Source organism: Octopus bimaculoides, chromosome 9 (genome assembly GCF_001194135.2).
Source record: "Octopus bimaculoides isolate UCB-OBI-ISO-001 chromosome 9, ASM119413v2, whole genome shotgun sequence".
NCBI lineage: Eukaryota > Metazoa > Mollusca > Cephalopoda > Octopoda > Octopodidae > Octopus > Octopus bimaculoides.
This window is the reverse complement of record NC_068989.1, coordinates 35,260,771-35,269,149: the sequence shown is the minus strand read 5'-3', so window position 1 is coordinate 35,269,149 and position 8,379 is coordinate 35,260,771. Positions and strand designations below refer to the sequence as shown.

The window sequence follows — 8,379 nt, the reverse complement described above, 5'->3', positions numbered from 1 at the left end:
TTTTACGTCCCACTGGCACGAGGGCCAGTCACACAGTACTGGCAACGGCCACGCTCAAAAAGGTATTTTTTACGTGCCACCTGCACGGGAGCCAGTCCAGCGGCACTGGCAACGACCTTGCTGAAATGATTTTCTAACGTGCCACCAGCACAAGTGCTAGAAGGCAATGCTGGTAACGATTACGCTCTAATGGTGCTATTTACAGGCCACTAGCACGGAAGCCAGACAGCTGCTCTGGCTATGAACATGCTTGACAGTGCTGTTAGTGCTCCACTGGCACGGTGCCAGTCATCGAGTATGGTTCAATTACAATTTCACTTGTCCCAACAGGTCTTTGCAAAAGATAAACTAAATATTATACTAAATATATATACAACAAAACAAAAATAAATAACATCAGTTGAACTTTTATCCATTATTCCATTTGCTTAACTCTCTAAGAAAATCCAACATAATCGTTTTTAGTAATCAAAGTCAACCTGGTGTCAGTCAATATATTTACATATGTCTGCATATATTAACATGTTGATACTGGCTGTCTTTGATTACAATCAAAGATGATTGTGCTGGATTTTTTTTGAATATGTAAAGAAAGTTAAGAAATAGGAATGATGAATAACAAGTAAAATTAATGTTATTTTAATATTTATTGTTTTACATCCGAAGAACGTATATACATTTATGGTAATGGGACAGTTTTTATAACTATACAAAACCTATTCTTTTACAATTTTGCAGCAAATAATCATTGATGTCAATGCTTGTTCATAAAAAAATTCACTCCATCCAAAAGTCATGACATTTAACTTGATGATGATGTCACTAAAGTTGACAATAATGAAATAGAGGTAGATGATAATGTAACCAATACTGGTAATAGTCAAACTGAAGCTGATGATGACAAATCTGAGGTTGAGATTGATGAGACTGAAGTTGATAATGCCAAATTTGAAAGAAAGAAATCTTGTGTGTATCAAAAACCATAACTATTTTAGCCCAAGCCTGTTGTGTGTATTATATACATTAGACCTACATTTACATTTTCAGTGGTCTTAACTGTAATAGACTTGGCTCAGGAATGATGAAAGAACAGCATTGAAATACTAAAGACAGAAAGAAATAGTGCAGAGAGCTTCTTACATTGTAAGGAGAGAATTTATGATTTTACTAATACATTTCAGGTGAATCAGTCATTTACAGAGGCCTTGACTGCAACAAACATATTTTAGCTACTGAAATATATATATACATAAGGAATGAATACAGTTCTATATTTAACAGATGAGGAATTATGTACATTATCTACATTTGACAGATATTTGACCTCATCTTGGTTGTTGTTAACACAACATTTTGGCTGATATACCCTCCAGCCTTCATTAGGTGTCTTGAGGAAATTTCGAACCTGGGTTCTCATTCCTAAGTAACATTGAAAAATACCTTAGGAATGAGAACCCAGGTTCGAAATTTCCCCCAAGACACCTGATGAAGGCTGGAGGGTATATCAGCTGAAACGTTGTGTTAACAACAAGCAAGATGAGGACAAATATCCGTCAAACATAAATAATGTAAATAAAGGAATGAATAACTCATTAATTCTCTCTTCACATTATGAGAAGTTCTCCACATTATTTCATTCTTCACACGATAGATTGTTTTTTTCTGAGATTTCTTTGCACAAATTCAAAAGTGTACTTTAAGTGCATATTATACATGAATAAATATGGTGTATTAATTTATTGAGGCCCACTTATAAATTTGCTTGCATCAATTTTTATTAAAGTATGATATACAAACATTGGAAAGAACAACTTTATTCATTGACTTACATTACACCTTCAACACTATTTAACACTTACATGTCTAATACTTTAATGCCATAATATAACAAACTAAATATTCTTTTGTTCACAGTGTTCAGTATTGTACCCTATGTTTGCCTTCTTTACTTACTCAGGCATGTTCTTAGGTGGTTTATACTTGTAACTTGTGTCAATGACTTCTAGTTTTATTACAATGAGAGAAGACAATATGCCATTTACTTAAAGGAATGATCTACCTTGAGTGTGGAATCACAAGTAAAATCTCTGCAACTTTAGAAAAATTCTTAAATCTTTACCAACAATCTTTCAGTGATAAAGGTTGTAAATAATACCATAAAGCATCAATTCTGTGATACTTTGCATTGCAATTATTCTTACTTGATGTTATGTTTACGTCATCCACATATTTAGAAACAAAAACTTCATCCCAAATATTGAGAGGAATTATGTTATCTAACAGCATTTGATAATCTAAAAAACGTGTTGGGTTGGTCATGGTAATTAGGCAGAAGTGAGAGGTAGAGGAAAGTGATTGCATTCTAAAACATAAATTACTCAGTAATTAATGTTTGGAATTCCATATATTTATTATTTAAAATAGTTATTTGAAGTCCTCAAGTTTGCAGAATTGTTACTATGCAGGGCAAAACGTCTGTATTTATGTTCTGAGTTCAAATTTTGCCAAGGTCAACTCTGTTTTTCATCCTCTCAGGATTGATAAAATTAGTACCAGTTGACTACTGGGGTCAGTGTAACCAACTTAACCCTTCCCTCAAGTTTGCTGGCCTTGTACCAAAATTTGATAACATTATTTCAAACAATTGTTTTTACATGTGTACAATGAATTGTATTGGAAAAATATGCATGTTATTGCATATTTAAAGGTTTACTCTGTATGAGATAGGAATAATGTTTTAGTGAACACTGTTATGTAGTAATTGTACATAGTTATTATAAACAGAATAATGCAAGAAAATATATGGAAAGAAATTTGCATGTGTATAGATATGCATGCATTACAACCCAAGGTTATTTATCTTTTACCAACCATGATATACAAAAGTTGTTATGTAAAATATATAGAAGCAACTGAGAATGCCTTTCAAGGAATTGAGTGGCAGAGTTCCATTTAGTGCCTAGGGAGATTCTGTTTGAGAGTTCAATACTCCAACTTTTCATGTTCTCAAGTAAAACCCATAGAACATTTGAAAATACAGTTTGGTAGAAATTTACACAACTTTTTTTTTAAAGTGTACCACCCTTACATGCTACATGGCAGTTGATATTGATTAGTTGAAAAACATTTATGTAGATGTTCCTACCTTTTATGGCTAATAGTATATATATCTAAGGAAAATTGAGCTTTCACTCTTTCTGAAAAATTTAATAAATGATGTATTCCCTAGGAAAATGCTATTAAATAGAATTTTAAGAGATTTTGTGAAAAATAAAATGCATAAGCAGCTTTGAAAAACTAGTATTTACTTAAATCTGAAATATTACCTTCTTTGAATAATGTGTTGTGGATTTAGTTATAATCTCAAAGAAGACATCTGTACATTTGTGTTGTAGACATGAGATTATTTAAAGCTACTTTTCCAATGCCTTAACCAATTTCAAGTACAGATTAACCCTGCTAAATGTGTTTTTAGCACATCCTCTGTTGTGTTTCTTGACCATATTTCCTTGTGTTGTGTTTCTTGGCCATATTTCCTTTCGCCAGTTGTGCCATTTCCTTGGTTTACTGAACTTTTATAGACGTTTTATTCCTCACTGTGCTGGACTTCTGTCTCCTCTTACTGAGCTTTTAAAGAACTGTTGTAAGAAGAATGAAGCTGTTTCATTGCCCAGATTGATGTCTTTAACACCATGAAGCATGAACTCACTAAAGCATCATTCCTCACGCACCCTTCTCTGATGCAAAGCTTTCACTTGCAGTTGATGCATTGGACACAACAATTGGTGCTGCATTACAACAGTTTCATCAAGGGCACCTTCAACCTCTTGCCTTTTCCTCTCGGCAACTGAAACCTGCTAAGAGGCATTACAGCACCTTTGGTCATGAATTGTTGGCAATCTACCTTTCAATGAAGCCTTTCCAACATATCCTCGAATGGAGGAACTTTACCATCTATGTAGATCATAAGCCCCTTACTTTTTCCTTGTGGTCCAAGCCTGAAAAGTATTTACTGAGGGAGACTAGACACCTGGACTTCGTATCTCAATTCACCAGTAATATCCAGCACATCTCCAAAGATCAGAACACTGCTGCAGATGCATTGTCCCACCTGCCGGTGAATTCTTTGTCATCCACTCCAGAGACTGATATAATTGTTTTGTCCTCGGACCAACCACCTCCGGACTCACTTGACACAACTTCTTCTGAGTTTGTGACATGCAAATTCAAGTACCTGCCTCTACCAACGGCTGATATGAAGATATTGTGTAATGTGTTAATGGATTCACCTCATCTCTTCCTCCCAGGGACTCATCGATGAGCTGTATTCATAGCTTTGCAGTCTTTCACACCCTGGAGTCTCAGCCTCAGTAAAGCTCATAATGGCTAGATTCTTCTGGCCAAATATGAGACATGACATTACTGAATGGTCTCAATCTTGCCTCCAATGCCAAAAGTCAAATGTGCATAAGCACATCAGTGTCTCTCTCAGAACTTTTAGTACTCCTGATGCACATTTCTGCTATATTGATATTGATCTCATGGGACCCTGGCCTGTCAGTCATGGATATTCATCCATCCTGACCTGCATTGACTGTTTCACCCAATGGCGTAAAGCCATTCTGCTAAGTGATATTTCTGCTGAATTGGTAGTGAGAACCTTAGTATCAGGCTGGATATCATGTTACAGTGTTCATACCACCATTACTACAGACCATGGTAGACAATTTGAATCTCACTTTTTACAGAATTTACTAAGATCATCAGTGCACAACAGATCTGTACTATGAGTTATCATCCTGCTTCTAATGGAACGGTGGAGCACTTCCATCATCAGTTGAAAGCTGTGTTTCATGCCTACCCGGATAATCAATGCTGGAGTGAGTACCTCCTCATAGTACTCCTCAGCATTCAGAATTTGTTCAAGGGAGACTTTGGATACTTCCCAGCAGAGCTGCAGTATTGTGCTCTATTGTCTTTGCTGGGGCAGATGCTTGCCCCAGTTGACCTTTCTACTCAGGATCTTGTACTCTGTGTGAACCGCCTGCATTTATACTTTCAAGACCTGCCACTCATGAACACTTGGCACCAAGCCATTAAACTTTCAGTCCTGAGGGACATTGCCTCGTGGGCCCATACTTTCATCAGAAATGATGCAGTGAGAAGTCCTCTCACTCTACCTTACTCTGGAGCTTATCATGTGCTCATACGCTCCAACAAACATTTTACTATAGATTCTAATGGTTCTAGAGCCACATACACACACACTGCTCCACACATACATACAACCCCTATACACACTACTCCACAAACATCTCTCCCATCTTCACTAAGATATGTGATAACAACTCGCAGCAGTAGTGTCCATTGGCCAGAGAGACTTTGTGAAACTAGTTGTTTAGCTTAACTGTCTTCTATTTGCATGCTTGTTTTACTTAATATATTCATTTTTTTCTTTTTCCAGTATCTGAACATTTTGTTTTCCTTGTATTCATTTTGCTTCACATTTTTTCTCCTTCTTTTTCCTTGTTTGTATTGACTTGTAGTCTGCAGGGAGGTAGTGTTGCAAGACAAGAAAGATCTATTTTGTTGCTGTGACATAGTTCAGTAGTGCTGTGGAAGATTTCAACCAATCAGAGCTAGAAGCATATGAATAAAATAGCAGTGATCTGCCTTAGCGGGATGAACTCACTACAGCAGTTTCAAACCAGTAGCAGATTTGATGCCATAGAAGCAACATCTCTTTCTTTGACTTGTCACATTTTCTGTGTCCTACGCCAACTACACACAACTACACACAACTCTTTGATTAACATCAGCTTCCACTCTGTTTTATATAAGCTTCAATGTATATAGTAATTCATGCGATTTTTCTTGTCTTGCATACACATATATTTGGTTCCTATTTACATGCAAGATTAATTCTTGTTACCACTTGCTAGCACTCATTACACTACTGAATAAATTTCAATGTTTTTGTTTTATAAACTTGCCTTCTGAATATTCTTTATTTATGCCTCTTTAAGAAATCACTGGAAACAAATTCTTTCTATGAACTGTCTTTAAAAAAATGCTAACTACACACATTATGTCTCAGTACAAATCTTATAAAAACTTTGTCTATCAGCAGGCATGGTTGTGCAGTAAGAAGCTTGCTTTGCAACAATATGGTTCCAGGTTCAACCTCACTATGTAGCATCTTGGGCAAGTGTCTTCTACTATAGCCTAGAGCTGATCAAAGCCTTGTGAATGAATTTGGGAGACAGAAACTGAGAAAAACCTGTTGTGTATACATATATATCTGTGTGTGTTTGTCCTCCACCACCGTTTGACAACTGGTGTTGGTTTATTTATGTCTCCATAACTTAGTGATTCAGCAAAGAGACCGATAAAATAGGTAACAGGTTAAAGAAAAAAATAAGGACATAGGTCAATTCATATGACTAAAATTTCTTCAAGGCAGTGCCACAGCATGGCCACAGTCTAATAACTGAGATAAGTAAAAGATAAAGGAGTAAAGATAAATTAAAACTGTTGATTATCAAAATAGCATCTGTGTATCTTATTTATGTATGCACACTGTTGATAGGCAAAACACTGCAGTTTTCACCTGAGATGAAATCTCTTATAGATATACTGCATTAAAAACAATGTATATCAGAGGAAGGCAAAATCTTCCTAGCAGCAGCATGTGAGAATGCCAGATACATTTTGGCATTTTGAGGCCTTGTCAATGACATATACTTACAGCCACATTCCTAGATGAAATTTGTCACCTTTGATATAAGAAATGGTGAATAATCCATTCACTGATATTGCAATAAGCTGCTAGGCTGAATAAATAATCAGGAGTATGCTGGCCACTGCTGGGATGATTTATATTTCTTTCCAATATATATTGTGCTTTTAGCACAAAACATTTGTAAGAGATTTTATCCAAGATGAAAGTTGCAATATCTTGCCTGTCAATAATATATATATATATATATATATATATTAAATAGGATAAACAGATGATAATTTTAATGTAATGCTATTTCAGTTGCATACTCCAGATGTTTATTATTAATGATTCAAGCTCTATGTTGAAAATATGTCTTGATTTTCTTATCTATTCATTCTGTTACAAACAAAATATACAAAAAAAAGGCTTAGTAGAAAAAGTAAATAGGCAGAGAAAAAAAGCAAAGTTCATATACTTATCTTCATTCACTTCTACTCACCTCATACCTTGGGTGTCCATCCTAACACCTAATCACCACCATCTTTATCTCTTTCCAGCTCTGCCCTGTCTACTACCAACCTCTCTTGTACATTGTTGATAGCCATGTAGCTCCTCTACAGCAAAAAATCTGATCTACTCTGACCCATTCTCTCATACTTTAACCCTTCATCCCCTAACATAATGCTGTCTCCCTTTCTACTATAGCCCTACTCAGTCAAAAAGGATTTTAATCTTGCAGATTGTATAGTGACCTCATTATTACAGATGCTATGAAAAAAAGCAGCCTATACATACTGTAAAGTGGTTGATGCTGGGAAAGACATCCAGCCATAGAAACCATGGCGAAGCAGAAATAGGATCATGATGCAGGCCCGATGCAGACAATGGACCTGGTAGGTACTGTTACAAATGAAAGTAATTGGTAAAAAGTTTGCCAGCATAGGACGTGGACATTAAATGATGATGATGATGATGATGATGATGATGGTGATGGTGATGGTGATGGTGGTAGTGTAAATATAACTAGTTGATTGGTTGTTTGTTTTTTTTTGTGGTAAATCAATGGATACAAAAAGCAAAAATAATAAACAAGAAACAAAATGAGAATAATTCGTAAAGATTTTGTCTTTATCTCAGCACTGAATAAAATAATAATGTGTTGTCTTTTTTATGGATTTCTTTTCCAAAGACATAATCAAAATTACTTCAAACTCTTTCTACAACACATTTTAAGATGCCATAAGTGTCTATTGATGAAGACAACATATATTATAGAACAGGTGAAAAATCCAAATTTCTGAAAATATGTATGTATGTATGTATGTATGTATGTATGTGTGTGTGTGCATGTGTGTATGTATGTTCATGTGCATTTGTGCGTGTGTGTGTGTGTGTACGTGTGTGTATATATGTATGTATGTATGTATGTATGTATGTATGTATGTATGTATGTATGTATGTAGGCATGCATGTATGTATTTATAAAATATTGATATTGTGTTAGACTAATGATTATGGATTATTCAATCTGAGACTTATCTTTGAGTACATTATTCTAAGTAGCAGGATATAGTTACTTTTGAATTTGTTATCACTTGATTGTGTGTGTGTGTGTGTGTGTGTGTGTGTGTGTGTGTGTGTGTGTGTGTGTGTGT

The 8,379-nt window shown here is 35.3% G+C and overlaps 1 protein-coding gene across 1 annotated transcript in view; it reads right to left on the bottom strand.

Moving 5' to 3' along the window:
• The window catches only part of LOC106874293 (FGGY carbohydrate kinase domain-containing protein), a 99,883-nt gene that overhangs the window by 71,233 nt on the left and 20,271 nt on the right, over positions 1-8,379 (bottom strand). The window lies entirely within an intron of this gene.